We start from the raw sequence: 20,735 nt of genomic DNA, 5'->3' as shown, positions 1-20,735 counted from the left end.
TTTCCTATTTGTAATGGGAAAGTTCACTGTCAGTCATGGGAGGTGGAAATTGGCCTTTCTCTGTGGGGCATTCCTTAGGCACCTCAATAAGTCTTTTAATTGTATGAATGCAAAAGCTGTGGCCCAGCTCCACAAAGGAAGTTTGCCATCACAAGGGGCCAAGAATGCTTCTTCACCTCCTGTTCAGCTCTACCTACTCAATGTTCAATTCCATCTACTCAGAGCTATCTCAGGGGCACTGTAAACTTACGGGAAAGAAATCATGCATCTGCCTGTAGAAAGTATGTAATCTGGATCCCAAGAAACTTGGGCTGAGTCAGTTTGTTAGTTGCAGCACTAGCTTGTTGAGACAACAGAGTCCCTTTAAAGGCAGAATTTTTGGAGCAGAAGCAAAATAGAAATTCTTCAGGAAGGAAAATCAGAGAAAAGGTCATTTATTTCACCAGTGTCCTGCCATACTAAAGGTGCACCTGAGGAGGAATTGATATTTAAAGCACATTTTTGTGTTGCCAATAAAGACTTTCCACCTAGGGAAGAAGTCTAACCATCTGCCTTCCCAATAACACAACAAGAAAACAGAAGACAAAATGTTTTAGTGTGCAAGTTCTGGAAGACAGATTGTCAATAGCCATTGATGCATCCAAAATGAGAGGTTCAAATGGAAGCTGGTAATGGATTTAGTACGTACTTAAAAGGTTTCTTCTGTGGCTCGTCGTTGTTCAAGGAGAGAAATGTTCATTTTCACACGTTAGATGGCTAAAATGGCTCTTGCTCCACTCTTCCATTAACCATAAACATATTCAACATAACTAATTTCATTAGACTTTTCTCAATAGTATCTCACCCATCACAAGAGTCTCAGTGATCAAGGCAGTTAAATGTCTGAAATCAGACCATTAATCTCGAGTTTTTTTAAGGTGACTTGATTCTCTACAAAGTAACTATTATCCTCTTTTTCTATCATGGATGTAGAAAAGCAAGGTGGACTAATGGACTGAACACAGAGTTATAATAAATGAATCATCAAGGCCAGTTTGTATGTTGTTTTTCTTGGCCCGTGTGTTTTCACTTGGATGTTTCCATTGTAGGAATGAGGTACAGCATTATGTTCTTTGGAGAAACTACGGAGCTATTTTCCAGTGTAACCTATGGAATTTATTTGTAAGTGACTTTGGCTTGTAGCTTCAGTGTCCTCAGAAGCTGTGATTTATTACCATTTTTATTGCACTTGCAGGGTCGGTACTCTTTGTGCTAGTCTCTACCTTCCTGTTAAGAAAATACCCAAAATTTCCTACGTCTCACCAGCTATGTTTTCCATTTCTGATGCCTTATTGCTTCATTCTCTTTGGGCTTGTAACGAACGTCCAGTCCTTTGTCTCATTCTCACTTTTTGTTGCTCTCCCTGTTCCAGTGCTTGATTACCAGGGCCTAAATTTGTGAAGTATGTTTAAATGCTTAAGCCTTTTTTAAGCACCTGACTGACTTTTTTTTTCCCTACTGTGATTTGGATATAGGCCTAAGTGATTAATCTGTCTTCTTGAATAATGACAAAAACGTTGCATCAGCATGAGAGGATCTAACCTTTGAAAAATTCCCCTGGGAGCATCCATTTCTGCTGGGGATTTCGCTGCCAGTCAGAGCAGTTAATAAAAAAGGGAAAGCCAATAACACTGCCAGAAGTTTTTGCCATATAAAAGTCAGAGAATCAGTTAGAGGCTGTCAAATGTAATGTATGACATTATTAATATGAAGAATTTGAGAGCAAAATGGGGCTTACTGTCCCAGCGACTGGGTCATGTGGAAGGGGCTGAGGAATCGGGGAGTCCTCAAGTGGAACATCCAGAGGAGAGCACTTGGGCAGACTTCACAAAGTCATTAATCTTAGCATATCAGGAGGATGAGAAAATGAAAGATAGCAGAGGAGATATTCCAGCTGTGGTGTTGGGCACCCCTGGGGTGTGTTTCAGCCTTTGGTCTCTGAACTCTTCAAGACGTGGGAAGCCTTTCCTTCCTGCTGGGCAGTAAGGGCTGTGGATGCCCGGACAACGCTGAGGAACGGGGTAGGAGACCACCCAACTGCCCACCAAGTCCTCTTGGCTGGTTGCAGTGCCGAGGCACTAGCACACGAAAGGCAATCTTCTCAGACGTGCCCCAGTGCTTTTTCTGCTCTTTTTTTAAATGTCACACTCTGAAAACATCGGTTCAAACCATGCAGGAATTCGCAGTGGCTGGGAAGAATTCATTATGCAGTCACCACATTTCCATAAAACCATAGACTGTTTATCTGTTTAAATATTTGTCTCGTTTGTTTTGTGTAAATGATCACAGCTCTGATTATCTGAACACGCTGTGTAAATTCAACTCACATCTAGTGGGATGAAGCGCCAGTACAGCTGGTTGGGAACCAGGCACCTTAGGAAAATATTCATAAGGCATCCTGAGCCTTAAGATGGCTCAGCAACCTACGGAAGCTCTTTAGCAGCTTCTGTTGAGTGCACGATTTGTTTAACAAATCCCATCTTCCTTATCGTATGTGAGTTACCCACGAAAAATTTGCTGGTTTTAAGCATTAGTTAGTTTTAAATAATTCCTCAAAGCTGCATAGACTTTCTCATGGATGTTTCATTACAAGGTGTTTCTCTGAGTGCAGAAGGGACATGCTGGGCTCCTGGTAAAGTCCCATTCCTCGACCGAGCATACTCCTTGGAAACAAACTTCTGCTGCGTATATTTGGCTTCAGAAATTTCTTTGCATGAACGTTCCCGAGTGTCTCAGGCCGGACCTGGTAGCCTGGGCACCCCAGGCTCCCCGTGGCCCTGGCACCATCGCCCTGGCCCGACTGCGGCTGAGTGGGGACGTTCTGCATGGAGCCACGAGACCTCGCAGGGAGTGAGGGCAGCGGAGGAAAAGTGCAAAGCTTGGAAATATTTTTGCTTATATAAGCTCAGCACCAGGTTTGAGTAACCATTTTAAAGCAAAATTGATCCTTGTCCTGCTGTGTTAGTGGTTTGTTTTTATTTTTATTTAATTTAATTTTCTTACATTAAGGGCAGCTAAAACACTGACAAAAAAGGCTGGTCCAGGTAACGCTTGCGGCTCTTGCAAGGAGCAGTGCCGCCGCGCCACTGCAGAGGAGGGAAAGGCAGTTAACAAAGCCGTCGACAGCGTAAGTCTCCATTCCTTATTACCACTGATAGCCGTTCTGGTCAGCAGTACCAGCAGGTTCTCGGCCATAGGTGGTCATCAGTTCTTTTGACGGACTGGATTTTATTCCTGCAATGGTCTCATTGCCCCAGCAGCGTTTACTGGTGGACACCGACTTTATTTTCCCCCACTACGGGTAGGCAGGAAGTTCTGTGACGAAATACCCCGCTGGAAAAGCCCTTTGGTACTAAGACGCGGGTTCATCCTTTGGACGCTGCACTCCTCCCTCTTCTCCACTCCTCGTCTGTGCCGCTCTCCTCTTCCTCAGCAGATCTCCTGCTCTCCTTCTCAGCTATGTGTCTCTGACCACTCTCTGTGACTGAGCTAGGCGATAAGGGAAGATGTATCTTTCCAAACGGAGATGAAGGCTTTCCCTCGGGAGCCCAGGGAATAGTTACTTTAATATTTGGCATTTTGCATAGATAATCTGCCAGCAACGGAGGAGTGCTGCTGTGGGCTGCACGTGTGTCTCGGGCCGTTTTCCTTGACCCTCTCATTGCAGGGGTCATCTTTTGTAACATAAACGGGAAGACTCTCTTCTCCTGTCGGAAGGTTTCCCAGGTCTCTAATTGGTGAAGTTTTTTCCTCGTTACCCATCACGAGCTGTTCATCAGCTCCTGCCCGAACTGCAAAGTGATCTTGAAATGTCTCAGCGACTTGCAGGCAGCATGCTCTTGTATCAGGGGAAATCACAGAGTATGTACTTGCTCAGATACTTTTCCTCACAGTGTAATTGTGGAGCTTTTTCAATGAGGATTTAAAATACTTGTTGACACGGCAGGGAAGATCTACTCTGCTTCTCATCCTGGTGGTGCTTGGTGTCTTTAGGGACTGCTGTATTCCTCAAGAATCTAAACTTTCAAGTAGTGTGATTTTAAAGCTCTCTGCACTAATAATATTTCTCTTATAATGCTGTATTAAAAAAGGTAAGGGTGAAAAGTGATGCAGCCGGGAGAGGTTGTACCTGGAAGATTGGTTCTGCTATGCAGCCAAAGCACCTACTGTTCTTCATGGTGTAAGGACATATAACTAAAATTTGAAGTGGCATATTGCATTAGATTTCCGTGAGATAAAAATGGTACAGTGCACTTTTTGTGATGTCTTTATTTCAGTAGCATTAGAACATCAAAATATTACCACCTGCTGATAATCTGATAGAAAATATCCGACTTGCCTTGAGTGAGATAATATTCAGTGCATAAAAATGTTCCTATTTTTAGTAAACCCTGCCCATGATGGAGACACCAATTCGGTTACTTTAAACTTGCATTGCACCTTTTGATTACAGAAGGGCTTTGACGGAAGACCTGCAAGGACTAATGCAACACGCTTCAGAGGACGTGCTCACAGTATTGTTAATTAAAAACAGATGGGATCAAGGCACTATACTTCAGTGTGCTGCACCATATAATACCTGTATTATCTTCTCCAATGAAAGCATACCATGAGTATGATCCATATTTCAGACATCCTCATTCTGGGGAAAATTTAAAAAACTAATTAGTGATAATATTAAGAAAAAAGCTTAATTTTTTTCACCTTGCCCAGTTCAAAAGCGCACTTGTTTGCTTCATTTTCTACTGTCTTGTGTTGTGTTTTGCACATCACCGCTGGGTCTTGGCTCCATCCAAAGGGCGGTCACTCTCTGGATGAGGTGATTCTCACGGCGCGAGTCCAGACTCTCGGAAATCTCCATTTCAGCCTCTGGCTCCAGCAGCAGCTCTGGTGTGGGACTGAGCTCACCTGCCTGGTTTGGCATCGAAATTATCCGGATGGTGTACGATCCCACTGGGTCAGCTCAGAGCTGTATGTTAGCTCTGGAAGGGGAGAAATGAGATGGCACCAGAGTCTCAGAGCCACACGGAGAACCACGACTGCACATTTCCTGAGAAAAAGAGATTGTCTGGAGCCTATGGAGTGGCGTCAGGTTAAAATATATGTATTTTCTCATCTCACAGGCTGCAAAGTGTGGCTAGAGAGCCATGGAGATCCCTGTCTGAACGCTATGCCTCCCATCTCGCTTCTCTGGAGGGTTTATAATGAAGCTTTTGCCCAGTAATGACCAAGTAGCAACAGTAAATCCAGCTGCCAGGATTTACAGGGATTGCTGGGATTTACAAGGATTGCCGGGATTACAAGCAGGGATTGCTTGAACTTTAAGTAAATATGGGAGACATGACTGGAGCCATGTCTGAAAGTATCTAGAGTATATCTTTATGTTTGTAGAGGATAATGCTTAGAAAGAACAGGGATTCCTTTTTTGGTTTAATTGCTATTCTTCAAGGTATTCTGGAAATCAGGACCAAGAAGCCCAATGTGGAGCAATTAAGGCTTTTTACAGCAAGGAATGGAGAAAAAGTGTTTTCACTCTCAAGGTAAAACACCCCATCAGGGGAGACCTGCCCTCCGAGCGCAGCGCCGATGTCCGGATCCGCGCCGTTACAGCCGCAGCGCTACCGGCAGCTGCAGCAGGTCACGAGCATCCTCTGTTTGTCAGAAGAGACAAATTGCAGGATTTTTTCAGGTCTTTCCAATGTATCTGTGAGCGTGAACGACACTGCCTTTGTCTCGCTGGCTTTGAGAGGGCTACCTTTTTTGTAGCTTTTGGTCTTTAGCTGTATCTCTCCATTTGAGCAGGGAACTATTTTCAATGCACAGGTATGCAGAGATAAACCCTCTGTTTCTCAGGCGCGTGTGGGGTTGGAGGTGCTGGTGTTGCTGGGAGCCTTCCCTTGTAATATGCAATCTCTATTTTTCACTGAAGAGGTGCCTGTTTTAAAACCTGAATTAACTGCGTAAGCAATGAGCGGAGGAGAGAACAGACTGGAAGCTCCTCTTGGAGGCAATGCTTCAAATTTTGGGGAGGGAGAAGAAATTACACCCGTACCAGTGGGACCCCCGACGTAGTGTCGTTCGGGGAAGGGGAGCGATGCTGGGGCTGACACGAGTGGGCAGGGGACAGGAGTAGGCAATCACCCAGTGCACAGGCTTGGCTATAAACTGGCCCGCTGGTCACCCCCGATGACGAAACGGCGGGATTGAAAGAGGGAGCAGAATTAACACCAGATCAAAATATCAGGCAGAAAATTAATCAAGGAAGGAAACTATCTGGATTGATTACACTGAGCATAAATTCCACCTGGCTGGCATTACTGAAACCAGATGAGGAGACGGGTATGACTGGAATGTTAAAGTAATTTTCTCTGATTTATTTAGCAAGTTCTGAACGGGCCCGAGGGGAGGGGGATTGACACTGTCAAAGATGTCATTGCATGTTGGAGTTACTGACAGCTTGGAAGCCAGTGACCTCCTGGGACTAGGGGTTAAAATACGAGCAGATGAAATACAGCATCTGGTACCCATTACAGCCGCTACCGACACCAAATCGTACCCTCAGAACAACCATAAGCATCCAGCTTCCCAGTCTGCCATAGCACAATCTCACCCCATGCTGACGATCACATATGGGCCTGTAAAAATCTGGTAAGAGTCCGCTATTTTCGTAAGTATTGGATCCCAAGAAAATGACATAGAATCATAGAATCACAGACTAGTTTGGGTGGGAAGGGACCTTTAAGGGTGGTCTGGTCCAACCCCCTGCCACCAGCAGGGACAATATAATCACCAAACTGGAACTTAGCACTGGCTGAACACATGTGGCTGTGCTTTTGCCGTTTCACAGCTGGGTTTCATGTGTTGCATGAGCACAAAACCAGCAGCATGCACGTGTGTGCATGTACCTTCAGGGCACACACACGTGCACTGACGCAGACGGGCACACACGTGTGCACACAGATGCATGCACTCTCACATACACACGCCGAATGCATTGGCAGAGCCAGGCTCAAGAAGCTGGAAACTACTGAATCAATGAGCAGGAATTTAAACAGTTCCAATTATCATTTGCTTTCCTTTGATTTAAAACCCATAAATGGATACCAGGGAAGTAACAATTAGGTGTTAAGAGACTGAAGGCCAGGTTAATTTAAGAAGAAACAGGTTGATTTTCCAGCAAAAGATATCAACAGAATCTCATTTAATTCAATTCAGACGTTTCATTTTATTACAGGTGTATTTGCTATATCTTAACTTATCCTTATAAAAGCGACATTAGGGGCATTTTGCTGTTAACTCTGTCAGAGAGGATGAAATTGAAAATACAACGCAGGAACGCCCTTTTGGAATCATCTTATAAATCTGACATGTTAGATTGACAGGTTTTGGGAAGATTAGCTATTCTTACGGCTACAAGGGATGCCCACAATTATGGCTACAAGGGATGCCCACAATTACGCCTGACAGAGACAAACTCTTGGGAAAGTTTTCAAGCCACGTGGTTTGGTTTTAAATTAAATACCAGGAGATCAAGCAGGGAGAGTACAGGGCGATACCTGGCTCTGTGTGTCCGCCCACGAGATACGTAGGTTTGGGCTCTCTCGGACACTGGATAAAGAAGAGACATCCTGGATCTGATACGATACGAACACTGGTCTGTGCTATGGCCGGTGGCCGTGGGCATGCAAGCCCCGCTGGAAGCAGCAGCGAAGTAGTCGCTGAGGTTGTTTAACAGGACGGAGAAACGCTTAACAAAGGATGCGAGGTCACGTTTTCAGGGGTGCTGGAGGAGAGCCCCAGCCTCGAGGCATGTTGCCCACGCCTGGCACGGAGCAAGCCGGTCTGCTCCGACACATGGCGGGGTCTCGGGCAGGCTATGGGCTGCGCAGCCGGCGGCTGGAAGGTGCTGCAGGTGCCGGCAGTGCCCCCCGGCCGCCGTTCAGCTGGCGGCACCGTGCAGGGCAGAGAGAAAAGGGGAAGCGGTCGGCTCATTCGGCTGCGGCCGGTGTCAGGTCTGGGTTATTTCTGCCCAGGCAGAGCCAGATCCGGAGGAGGAAAGACGCTGCAGGGCCAACGGCAAAGGTCAGCACTGAGCCTTGTGGCTTCCTACAGGTTTTGCGTTTTCTTGCTTCCCAATAACAATATCTTCATCTCCTGAAACACGTTTCTGTTTCAGTGGCTGCGGCAAGCGGCAGTCGCCGCTCCGGCAGCGTTACCTTCGGGTTGTTGTTTTGGCCTGAGTGGTTTGTGTCGACTCTGCTCTGCCGGCTTAATTGAATTTCTTATCATGTCTATATCTGCTGCCAATATGTGGATGAAGAGCATTTATTCCTCCAAGTGGGATATTGTGTAGGAAAAAATAAACGCAGCAGCCACAGCCTGAGGAATTGCTATGGGAAGGGAGAAAAAGCAAGAGGCTGAAGATGAGGACAAACCCAGGAGCATCGAGAGTCTTCTGGTGAAGTGTTCCTGCTGATACCTCTTTGCTGGCAGTGAGTCTGTCAAAGCGGCGTGGCTGGAGCAGTGGGGAGCGAGGTTCTCGGCTGCCTCGGCCCTTCACCTGGGCTGGGTAAGACCTTGGTTTCTCAGCATCTTTTCTGACTCTGGCAGCTCTTGTGTCCAAGCAAAGTGTCCTAAGAGCACCCCTTCCCCCCACCGCTCTAAGCTGGTGTCCCCTTTACAAGCCATTCCCAGCAGACAGATCCCTCCGCATCTCTCTGCGGGGCGAGCACTGGGCGCAGGATCAGACCCTGCCCGAGTCGGGCAGTGCCGGGGCTTGAAACTGGCTCTTCCCCTTCGGGGAGAAGGGCTGAGGGTATCAGCTGTTTCAAGGGTAGTTTCATGCCAGAAAAAGATTGAGGAGTTGTCAACCCAGTATGAAACCAAAGTTGAGTTCATAATTTGTTCCAATATATAAGTATATATATAAAGTTATACATATATAAACTTCATATATAAAAAGTATATGTAGATATCTGTATAAAATATATACAGACACACAGAGATATGTATATTTAAGGTTTGGTGGTGGGTGTTACTGCGGTGGTTTTCTGGCCAGTCCCACTCCCCCAGTTCCCACCGGTCACCCGGGCAAGCTGGGGGGTTGCTGCCCTCTCGTGTTCCGCTCAGCCCTTCTTGCCACTCACAGCCCCCCGCCCCGGGGCTCAGCAGTGGGAAACATTTGCATTCCCTGAAAATTGCATTTTCACGTGACATTTATTTCAGTTGTTTGTTCTTCTTGCCCCTATTTTCATTAATGAGAATACACATATGGGCCCATGCACAATTACTTACTGTGCTGAATCAAATGTGAAATGGTAACCTGGGAAGATAAAAGACTTTCTAATGCTTTACCAGTTTCTTGAGCCAACTATTCCTGTTTCTATCTTAAGCTTTAAATATTTGCATTAAGATCCAGATTGCAAGTAGCTGGTCTCAGAATAGCATATGAAACAGGAATTTTAAATGGAAATGTGGAACGGAAAACGTGGCGTTCTGGAGCCGGGCTTGTCTGAGGGTGCAGCAAAGCTGCGGCAGCCTGCTAAAGCATCTCCCACTGCTCAGAAGGATGCTCAGCAGGGCAAGCCGGGCGCTTTTTTCCTGACTTGAAAATGCAGGCTGCCTTGCTGCCATCTTCCTTTCACAATGCATTTTAATCAAGTCACAGGACGGAGAATTTGCAGTCAATCCAAGCCAGGAATCTATAATCTCATCCAGAGTTACTTTATAAATAGAAACAACTTAATACTTTTATATAAATTTATGTCCACTGTGTGGTTTAGATTTAATATGAAATGTGTTTTCTGTGCACCTGGTTGGGCAGCGCATAAGTGAAAGCTGTGAGGATGATTCAATTTGTATTTTCCTGGTCGCGCAGAGTGCGTTAGTCATGTTGATTGCTGTTCGCAGGCACGCCAATTAACGAAGTGCTTTCTCTCACATTCTCCGTGGCAAAATCACATTAGTTAAAACAGCTCGCACACAAGTGGTGTTGTATCATGTATAACGAGGAAATAATTAAAGAACCAGCCATTCTGATTGAAATATGTCACTGGGAAACAGGAGCCACAGCTGTAGCGGTCTCTGCCCTCTGTTTCCATCGCTGGGTGTCTTGAGGAAGGGGCGAGTGCCAGCATTTCTGGGTGCCAAACAGGTCCTCAAACCCAGGAACGACGGGGCTAGCGGTGCGGCATCTCATAACCATGAAGTACTGACACCACCACGGGGCACAGGCGAGGTGGGAACTGAAGCTGAGAGCGATAAACTCGTCAAAACGGCACGGTAAGGGTGTGGGTTTGCTTGCAGCAAACGTTGCTGTTGCTGGATGTGTCTGTTTGCCCAGGAGCCCCTCACACCGACCGAGAGAGGATGCCCTGAGGGACAGGACTGGAACAAATGGCTTGCGTTTGCCACCATAAAGACTTTAATTTTGCCTGTGTGATGTGCATGTTTATGAGACAAGCCGTAAAGTTTTGTGCATGCCCATATTTCCCGTCTCTCCCATACGCCTCGGGGGCATTTTCCTGCAGCCCTGCCAGGGAGGGTTGGTTGCTCCTGTAGATCAGCACTTCTGATGGATGCAGGCATGCAAAAATTGGACTTGATATAAAGCACCTCTGCCCAGGAACCGGGGAGCGAGAGCAGCCGTACCTTCTGTCACGCTGCATCTTCTGCTGCAGCCTCCTGGAGTGACAGAAATTTATGATGGCTGTGGGAAGCAAAAAATGTAACTGATGAGTTAAAGGTCAAAATTAGGGCTGGGGGTAAAGGACGAAAGAATCATGGTAAATAAAAGGGCTGCTGGCAGCAATGGGAAATGAATAATCTCATACAGCAGCTACTGCTTAAAGCTTTTGCAAAGGACTCGGGGAATTACTCACTTCGTGCTCATTCAAAGTTACTGTCCCGAGCCCTGGCAACTGCTGATAAGAGTCAGATTAGCACGACTTGCTTTGACACGAATGCGTTCAAAAGAGACTCAGAATAGCAAAGAGATGTAGGACACCGGCCGGGGCGACTGCCGTCCTCTGCGTCGATGGCAGCACCGTGCCGGGGCCAGCGGTTTGGTTTTACGGTGTGATCCAGGCTGCGTGGAGACGGGACGCAGGGGAACGCGCGGCCGACACTGGCAGCCGGGGCAGAGTTTAATGAAATTTTCAGATGACCAACTTATGGACAATAGTGAGAAACCAATCTTTTTTATTTCCGCTCACTAAGTGTTTTCCTTCTTTAGGAAAATTAGCGCTGCTAATTGCTGCTGTGATTGGTTCACGCTCCATGCTTTTGAAGGCAAACAGTAAATCTAAGAGAATTGGGGTGAACTTGTTTCGGCAGATATTTAGCGTCATGCACTTCCCATGAAATGCCAGTCATGATGCGTTTTCTGCAGGTCCCTCGGTGAGTTCTTCCATAGGTTAAGTCGCCTGGCTGGGGACTTCTGTGCTGGTGGTGGTAGTGCAGTTCTCTGGAGAAAATTACCAATCATAGGATCACAGAATGGTTTGGGTGGGAAGGGACCTTTCAAGGCCATCTAGTCCAACCCCCTGCCATGAGCATCTTCAACTCGACCAGGGTGCTCAGAGCCCCGTCCAGCCTGACCTGGCATGTTCCCAGGGATGGGACATCCACCACCTCTCTGGGCAACCTGGGCCAGGGGTTCACCACCCTCAGTGTGAAAAATTTCTTCCTTAGATCTAGTCTAAATCTGCCCTCTTTTAGTTTAAAACCGTTATCCCTTGTCCTGTCGCTGCAGGCCTGCTAAAGAGTCTGTTCCCATCTTTCTTACCAGCCCCCTTTAAGCCCTGGAAGGCCGCAGTAAGGTCTCCCCGAGGTCTCCCCGGTGCCTTCTCTTCTCCAGGCTGAACGTGTCATTACAAACAGCTCCGTGTTATCACATAAGACAATATCTCTAGGTTTTATTTAACTAACTGATTTGCTTATTATGTTTTGGAAAGTTTTCCACTGAAGAGGTCATAGTTAGGATACACTATTCTTTATTGATAGGTAGGTAAGTTGTCACATATACATATATATGCATGTGTGTGTATACACACATATATATACACACACATGTATGGAAGTTATTTTGAATAGATAATGTATTTTTTTCTATTATGCATTTTTTAACAACACGACTCAGATTACTACGTGCATTAAGGGACTTCATTCCGCACTCCGGTTCACACTGCGGTTCACTACATACTTCAGTAAGCCAGGTACTGCGCCTACGAAGGCAGAGGCTCTCAGAACATTTTTTCATGTTAAACATGCAGGAAGCCCAGTATAAAAAGGCAAGGCTGTGTGCAGAGCGCCTTTTTCCCTTCCTTTTTGTGTATACATGCATATTTATATAATACAATTAAAGAATGAAAAATACCATAGTATGTAGGCAAAGCTGTATTTTTCTTTAAAGCAAGTACAGTAAGGAAAAAGCTATATTCAGACTAAAAGGAAAGTGAGAAGGAACGTTTCTTTTCATCTGAAATACTATAGAAGTCTGAGGAAGTTTTTCTGAGGTTATGTCACCCTCTCCACATTTAATCAAGGATTTATGAAATGGAGCAGGATTGGGGCACAGCTTTTGTTTCATGTCTTCTTCTTGGCTCTATTCATCCTTGTTCATGCTTCAGCAATCTATTTTTTATTTATTTTCCCAGAGCAATCAAAGACAGAACACGGGTTAGAGCCCTGAGAGCAACTTTAAATGCAGCTGAAACCTGCACTTGGGTAATGGCACTGGGACTAAAAGTGTCCTAATTGAGGAGATTACTTGAAGTTTAACTAGACACCTGTGGAAAATATATCTCTAGAGATGATAAATCAATATTATTACTGCTGCTTATTTTTAATTTAGGTTGTTGGCCTTTAAAGAGGACTTTGCTACCTGAAGTTGGAAGTCAGAAGGTTGTGTCAGACTGAGAAGGTGTGATTTTGAGTGATGTTTCATAAAGCATGAGTTATTATACAGAAAAGTTTTAAAAACATATGTAAGGTACACTAATTTTTCTTCTTTTAACCAAAAATCTATATTCATGGCTAGTCCCTTTCATTACGAGACTGATCTATATTTACCTCCGTTTGCTGTGACCTTATTAAGGGTTCGGCAATGATAATGAAATTGTAGATACTTTCAAAGGTAGCGTTAATTCCCTGCTCAGTTAAAAAAAAAGCAAATAAACCAGAGGCGCAGCTCTCCGTAGCGTTGTGCTGTCTGGCTGGGTGGCTTTGGTTTTTCATCGGGGAGACGCTGCGCTGGTCTCTCCAGAGTCTGCACCAATTGCCTGCATCCAGGATTGATACTGAGTTTTCTTGTTTAGAAAATTAGTATTGCAAGTTCAGAAAACCAAAGGTTATAAGTCACTTCTGTTTACTATGTTCATAACCATCAGACCGACTACATCTGCATTTTGGCCTAGGAATAAAATCTATAAACTTATTTTCATTAAGAGGATTATATTGTTCATGTCCAACAGAATGTGGCAAAACATCACAATTACTCCAACTGATCATTCCGAGTGTAGCCAATAATTAGTGACTGATTGGGGGGAAAAAAAAATCCACTTGGGAAGCATGATAATTACCCACATATTTCTTTGGGTCAGGCAGCCATGTTACATCAAATGCTAGATTTATTATTCCATTTAAATAATTTTGAAATAATTAAGAATTGTGTTGTGCATCTGACTGAGCAGATCCGAAGTACAAAATCATACATCTAAATTATGAACCGAATGGAGCATTGCCAGCAAATATGAGAAGTGAAATAATTTTCTCACTTCTGAGGCAAAAAGGAGTGAATATGTATTTCTTACATTGCCATATTTCAAAAGAATTACCATTTTGTTTCCATTTGTTTTCCTGTATCTGAAAATGTGCTAAAAAAAAAAAAAAAAAGCTAAACTAGAGGTTCAAACAATATTGGGAAAATTTCAATATCTCTGCAGTGTTGACTTTCCGCACCTCCAGGTACGCTCAGAGGGAATAACTGTGCCAGATACGGCCTTGACTGGCTGTAGCCTTGCATGAGGTTTAGTTTATTAATATCAATATATATCATTTGATATTAATATGAAAGCAAGGCTGGATACCTATTGAGTTAGAGCTACTGAGTGTGTTTAGTCTCATACAGGTATCCCATTGTACCGGAGAGCACCCAGGCCCTCTTGTGTCACCTCCATGAGCCCTAGTTCTTAAGAATAAAGTGCTATTTCTGTATTTCCAAGGGATGCGCAGATGATGCCTGCGTTAAACTCAACAAAACAACATTTTGGCAAAAAAAGGCTATTTCTAGACACTCCAAACAGTGATCTGTTGGCTCACTGCTTTAATTTGACATCAGTATAATGGCAATAATTTGGAATCTGTCCCATATTTTCTCCTGTAATTTCCCCTTCCTCCTCAATATACAGTGAATCATCAGAAGATGTTTCTATAAAATATGCATTTTTTTCCTGGGTTAAGTCCAATGAGCTGGAAACAGTGATTTTTTTTTTTTTTTTTTTTTTTTTTTTTGCATTGCCTTCAGTGCAACTGCTGTCAGTGATGTTCTCAGCAGAGAGAATGTATAGGGCTTAGGATGTTTTATTATTTAATTGCTGTTCAGTGATGGTTAAAATAATTGCAATGGAAGAATTAGGGATTTTCAAGTAGAAATAATTCTTCTGGAATAAAAGTAAATGTTGAGAGGAATGTGGTTACCTACAAAATTGGTAATTTTGCACAGAATTTGGTGATTTCTCTAAGGATTGAAAATTATTAAAACTACCGCTTGTAACGCGGGTCTGTTAACAAGTACCATCGGTTGTGCTCCAGTGCACAGCGCGGCTTCTTTCTTCCTTCGGCGCACCCAGGGATTTAAGGCTGCAGATATTTCCATGGAGCACGGGGGATGGGGGCTCCAGCAGCCCCCGGGCTTCGGTTGTCGCGGCGCAGAGTATCGCTGGTTTTTCCCTTTGAACGAAAACCTTAATAATTCCGTGAGACGCCTTGATAACGGCGGGAGACTCAAAGGGTGGTTTAGGGATTGCAGTCATTTACGAAGGAGGATGCTGCGGCCCAAGCTGACCCGTGGCAGGAACGGGGATGGCAGCGTGGTTTACCGTTGTTTACTGGCGCGGAGGCCGTACCCCTCCCCTGGGACCCGGCACGGTGCTGCCCCCGGGCCTGATCCCTGCTCCGAACTGATCCCTGCGGAACAGCTCTGTCCCAGGCATGACAGGCCGACGCGCTGCTTTCCCAGCTGTGTCGCCGGAGGGATCGTAGGTTCATGCTCGTGCACTGCTCTGAAGGCCAAACCTCCTCCCTCTCCTGTGCTCAGCTGTAACTGGGCTTCCAGCACAGCGTCAAACACCGAGATCCCGTGTGGGGAGTTTTCTGCAGCCTCTCATTGCAGTCGGGGGATTCGTGCTGCGAGGACGCCGTGAAAAAAGAGAGGAAGGTTCCCTGTTCCAGCAAAGCCGGCGGTGCTGCGCGCAGTACTCGGCCTTCGTGCGGGGCGTTGTGTTTGGCAGCTACAGCAAGTGTCCCTGTTCAGTCGGCTTGGAGTAAACAGCGCAGAAAAGCAAGAAGTCGTTCTTATTCTTAGTGAAGTTCAACTGTCTTAAGATGGCCGCCTGCTCTTCCTTTTTCCCACTGCTTACCCTTATCAGATGCTTATCAAAGGATGGAGGTACTGCTGGGATATAACGTGATGCGGGTGCGAAGAGCAGCATGTCCTGGATGAACAATGCGAACCTCTGCCCCCGTATCCCTGCTTCCCCAGGCAGAGAAAGTACGTTTATTCCCCAAATACCAAAAGCATTTAAGGGTGAAGTCAAGGGAGCAAAGTGCCGAGGTGGGGCCGCTTTCCCCGGCGTCGCAAATGAGCATCGGCTCTTCTGGAGCCGCTGTGTGAGGGGCTGCCGGGAATCGGGAATAAAGCAGCGCAGGGTGGGGCGGTAGCGTGGCAGGCACGGCGGCTTTTGCAACCACTCCCATCCATCTGCAGGCTTCAAGGGGCCATTTCCAACGGCAAACAGACCCGTTTAACGGAGAGCCTGCCCCCACCATCACACAAGCAGTTTCCATTTCTGCACGGTTCGGCAGCCAGCGCCATCCCCATCAAGTGCCGATGTCACGTATCCATATCAGGGCAGAAATGAAAGGTCCAAGTGTTTTGGGCGGCGGTGGATGCGCCCGTCGGTTTGTCACCCCCAAACATCACGCGGCGCGTTGGACTCGAGGAGCTGCCGGCCCCGACGGGGCAAGTGGCTTGTGAAGGTGCCCGGCAGTCTCTCCGGGGGGTGCGTGGTGCCATCATAAATCCGCCCCAATAAGTCATTTGGGAACGAATAAAGACACAAAATGAACCGAGCTGTGCGTGTCAAACAGCGGCGTGTGCTGTCCGCTGGGCCGAGGAGAGGGGAAGCCTCTTCAGGGGCTAAATCCGCTGCATCAGGCTACCTGCAATGATACAACGCAGGAGAGAAAAATGTGCTTTCTTTACGTGAAGCTGAAAGCACATTCCTGTCTGATCTGTCTGTGTTCTCGGCCCAGGCTTTCCCAGAGACCTGTTCACATCCAGCCCCATATTCTCCAGAAATGCCTGAGGTGAAAACGCCTCCAGCCCTTCAACATTAAAGTTTCGAATGCTCAGAAGGACAGAAGTAATTCTTTGCTTGAATTTTGAATTCTAAAAAAACCCAGGGCGCTTGACGTGCTTAGCCACATAGGAAACCAACCAGACAAACCTTTTTTTTCTTTTTCTTTTTTTTTTTTTTTAAGTTTGTATAGTGTCTCTTTTGTCATGGTTTTTAACACCTGGTGATTTCTTTCTTGCTCGTGGACCTGGCAAGAGGAGAGCATCTCCCTGGGGAAGCGGCGCTTGGGAGTGACCCCGGCGCAGCAGCCGAGAGGTCTGCGGGGATAGCGGCTGCCCAGGGCGCCTGGCTCCCAGCCGAGCCGGCAGCCCCACTTGCGGGGTCTCCGCAGGACTTGCTTCGCGGGGTCTGAGCTGCCCAGTCCTGCTCTCCCCGCGCGCGCGGGGCGCGTCGTCTCCGCCGGCCCTCAGGTCTGTTTGTGGGAAAGCGCCGGGCGGGACTTGCCGTGCAGCGCACAGACCTTACTGCTGTTTTCTTTCGGATTCTCCTTCTATTCTTGAGCGAACCAGAAAAAATGCTCGCAGAAAAAATATTGGTTCAACTCGCAACACGCCAGCATCTGACAAAATGAGTAACGTTTGCTGAGGCGGTGACGGGAGGGGGCTGTGTCGGACAAAGGCAGAGGAGCGGGGGGCTGCTTGCGGGGGGCAGCCAGGCCGGGCACAGCTTCGGCGGTTGAACCCACCCTGCCTTCTGCGGCAACGAAATCAAACTGGTTTTCAGAGGACGAGCACGAATAGGGGCAGAGGGATGGCGTGATGCGATGCAAAAGCCAACACAACATCACCGGTACCCACGCGCCGGCGGGCGCGCACTCCCCAGCAGCGACCCCCGTGCTCCCCCGCTCCAGCCGGGGGAGGCACAGCAGCATCCTGCTCCCAGCTTCAGTATTTTGAGTTTTTTCCTCAGTTTCTAGCAATTCCACTTTTCTGCCACTCTGCCTCTCCAGAGTTTTTGCTGACGGGACAGGACTGCTGGTAGCAAACGCATTATTCATTGTGATTGAGTGCCTCATAATTACTTTATATATTTTTTTAAATTCTCAAATTAAAACCATTTATTAGTAGGAACAGTTGTTAAATTCAGGACTCTTGTTGGTTGTTAGTATGACACACACATGAAATGTTTGAAATGAGAAGGCTGACTGAATTTTAAATATGCTAATCACACTGGTGGAATTGAAAATAATTGAAGGTGGGAATAACGGAAATGTTTCCAAGAGCAGAAAACAGAGGTGGGGTTTGTTTTGCTGATTGCATAAATCATGTGAAATTCTGCAGACGAATAAATAAATACAGTAATTTACTGTATGTTAGAGTACCAAACATGAGACTTGCATGGTTGTTACTTCAAAATGCCAGGAGAAAAGAACGTAAAAAATAAGGTAAAATCTATTTTCAAATCAATACTTCAGATGACATTATCCACACGCTTGTAGGAGCTTATTTTTTTTTTTGTTTGCTTATTCAGTAAAATTACATTTTTCAGGAAATCTGACATTGTTGCTTACCACGGGATTAGTGCCCATCATGAAGGCTGAGCAGACCTCTTGCAGTCCCTTTGCCTGTAGAAAGCCCCCGCTCATGTTCTCAAACGGAAGAAGGTTGATGGTTTCGCTCTGCAAGGGCTGGTGGTAAAAAGGAGTGAGCAAACTATTCCAAAGCATCCAACAGAGGATCCAGATCTCCAGGCTGGAGGTAAGGGCAACCTACCACTGTTAAAATAAGGAAGAATTTTTTTTTACTTCTGCGGACAAATTTGTCTATGCATGTATTTTGCGTAAGAAAATAAAAAAAAATCAACGTATTTATGATAAAAATGTCTATTTTAATCACAGTGGAAGATTTTGCAGGGTTATATTTTCTAGTGACCCCATTGCTTTGAAACCTCGCTGCTGGAGAGGTGGCATCTCTGGGCTGCTCCGCAGGAGTGAGATGTGGGTTCTGCTCCCAAGCTTGCCCTGAGGACACTGGGGGTCTGGCATGGAGTCTGCAATATCAGTTCCACCAAGCTATGAAGCAAGTTATTTTCCAGCTGTGCAAAGATGTTGAGTGTCTGCAGAACACTGTCCTATATTTGAATTAGAGAAGATGCAGAGCTTTTTGCATGTAGAACTTTTTTTTTTTTTTTTTTTTTTGTAGCCTGACTTTGCAAGATTTATTGCATAAAAGGAATGAAAATTTGAGTTTGGAAAGTAATACAGTAACAATTGCAATTAACCTCCACAACCCCCAGGTAACCCCTGGGTGTTGGGTTTAAATCACGTTGCTTTTAATTAAGTTTAGTGGCCAAGTACTGCTTGTTCTAAACCATTTTACTGGCATTACTTCTGAAATAAAAATCCTTTACAGCCCGAATGTTGTGCCAGCTTGACCCCATGTGAGCTAATGTCAAAAGGTAACCATGTAGGGAAAGGAAATACAGGTTGAAAAAGCAGTTTCTGAGCAGGTACAGCTTTCATTTGTACATATGTACTTTCCTCTTATGTCTGATACAATTTACAGATGTAGAACACTTGCTGAACTTATCAAAATGAGAAAACTCCCACTGAGACAGTAAATTGTTGTTGCATTGAATGATCCTTGGCGATCTATTGTCACTGTACGTGCCACGTTAAAGCAGCCTGGCACCGATACTGGAGAAAGTCTTCTGACACACGTCTTCTGGGGCTGTCGTGCTTTATTACGTTCATGGTCCATGGAGGAAAGGTTGCTAATAGCAGACATTGACCCACTGGTGGTAATTGCTGTGAAAACATTGTTCAAGCTTATTATGCTAATGACAGAAGGATGAGGCACTTCCTAAAAAGTTAGTATGGCATCGCCCGAGATGCTTTATTTATTTAGCTGATTGATCACTTAAAGGTTTATAAAATGCCTCTCTGTATAATAATGCTGCATAATCATGTACATACAAATTAAACAATCCCCAAAGCTAAGGCAGAATGGTTGTTGCAGATCTGATTTTCATGTAAAATCTCAAGACTTTTATGGGCTTATTTACATAACAAGTCATGGTCTAGTCTCCTTTACCAGTGTCAGTCCGCCACGGAGTTGGCTTCAGCTGTAAAATTTTACGGTTTGGAGCTACTGGAATATAAGAGAACGGCTCACATATTTTAGTGATTTGCAGTATGTTTTACTGAAAAAAACGGTGTATTCTTCCTGCAGAATGAGCTCTTCCCTAAAAATGTGATGCTTGCACACTTTCCCAGGGTAAAGTTATGACTTTTCTCCTTCCAGTTAATGCCCGCAGAGTGCCTCCTCCGTACACACTCTCTACCAGAAACAAACCTACTGCAAACCTCTGGGTCTGAGCATCCCTGATCCCCTTGAGCTGGGGGAAAGTAGAGCTCACACTGCTCTCTGACTAGTTAAACCCAAGCAGATAAAAAGATCTTTACATGGACAAGCTGTAGGATAGGTATGTCCTCCAGCTGGAAAAGTGCAGCAGAAATAGTCAAACTATTTCTGAGTATAAATGGTCTAACCAAGGGATCTTGAGTGTCTCTACCAAAATTGATGGCAATGATCTCTAAGCCAGACATGGCTGAGCCAGTGAGGAAACTGCCGAGTGGAAGCTATGAGCCAAAGCCTGGAGACCGATGCAGTTCTGTCGGCAGAGCAGAAAGAGAGGTGACTAAGAGCAAAATGATGGCCAGGGCTGCTCTTGCTTCTGGATTAGCCCTCCATATTTCCTTTAGGCTCAGCCTTCAGGCTCTCAGCTCTCCTCACTTCGCAATGACTTGACTTGCAATCAAAGGACAGTTATAGCAATTTCATTTGTATCATCTTAAACTAATTTGATTACAACCAGAGAGCTCTGGAAATAGATTAATAGATGTTCATGTTCAGAAGGGGTCATTCCCCATTTAACCTATATATCTGTTGCAACAGAATTTCAGATCTTTTGAATCTATTATTAATGTGTTTAACAGATCTGACAAAATGGCTAAAATGAAATGGATCTGAAGAATTTCTTTTCTCTTCCCTACCTTCCTGCCCCATCTAGTGCAGAAGCACGCCTGCTTTCTTTTGCTTTGCAACGTAAGGCAATTTT

This window comes from Phaethon aethereus (genome assembly GCF_964289735.1).
Source record: "Phaethon aethereus genome assembly, chromosome: 14".
NCBI lineage: Eukaryota > Metazoa > Chordata > Aves > Phaethontiformes > Phaethontidae > Phaethon > Phaethon aethereus.
The sequence above is the reverse complement of the archived record's forward strand: the minus strand, read 5'-3'. Positions refer to the sequence as shown.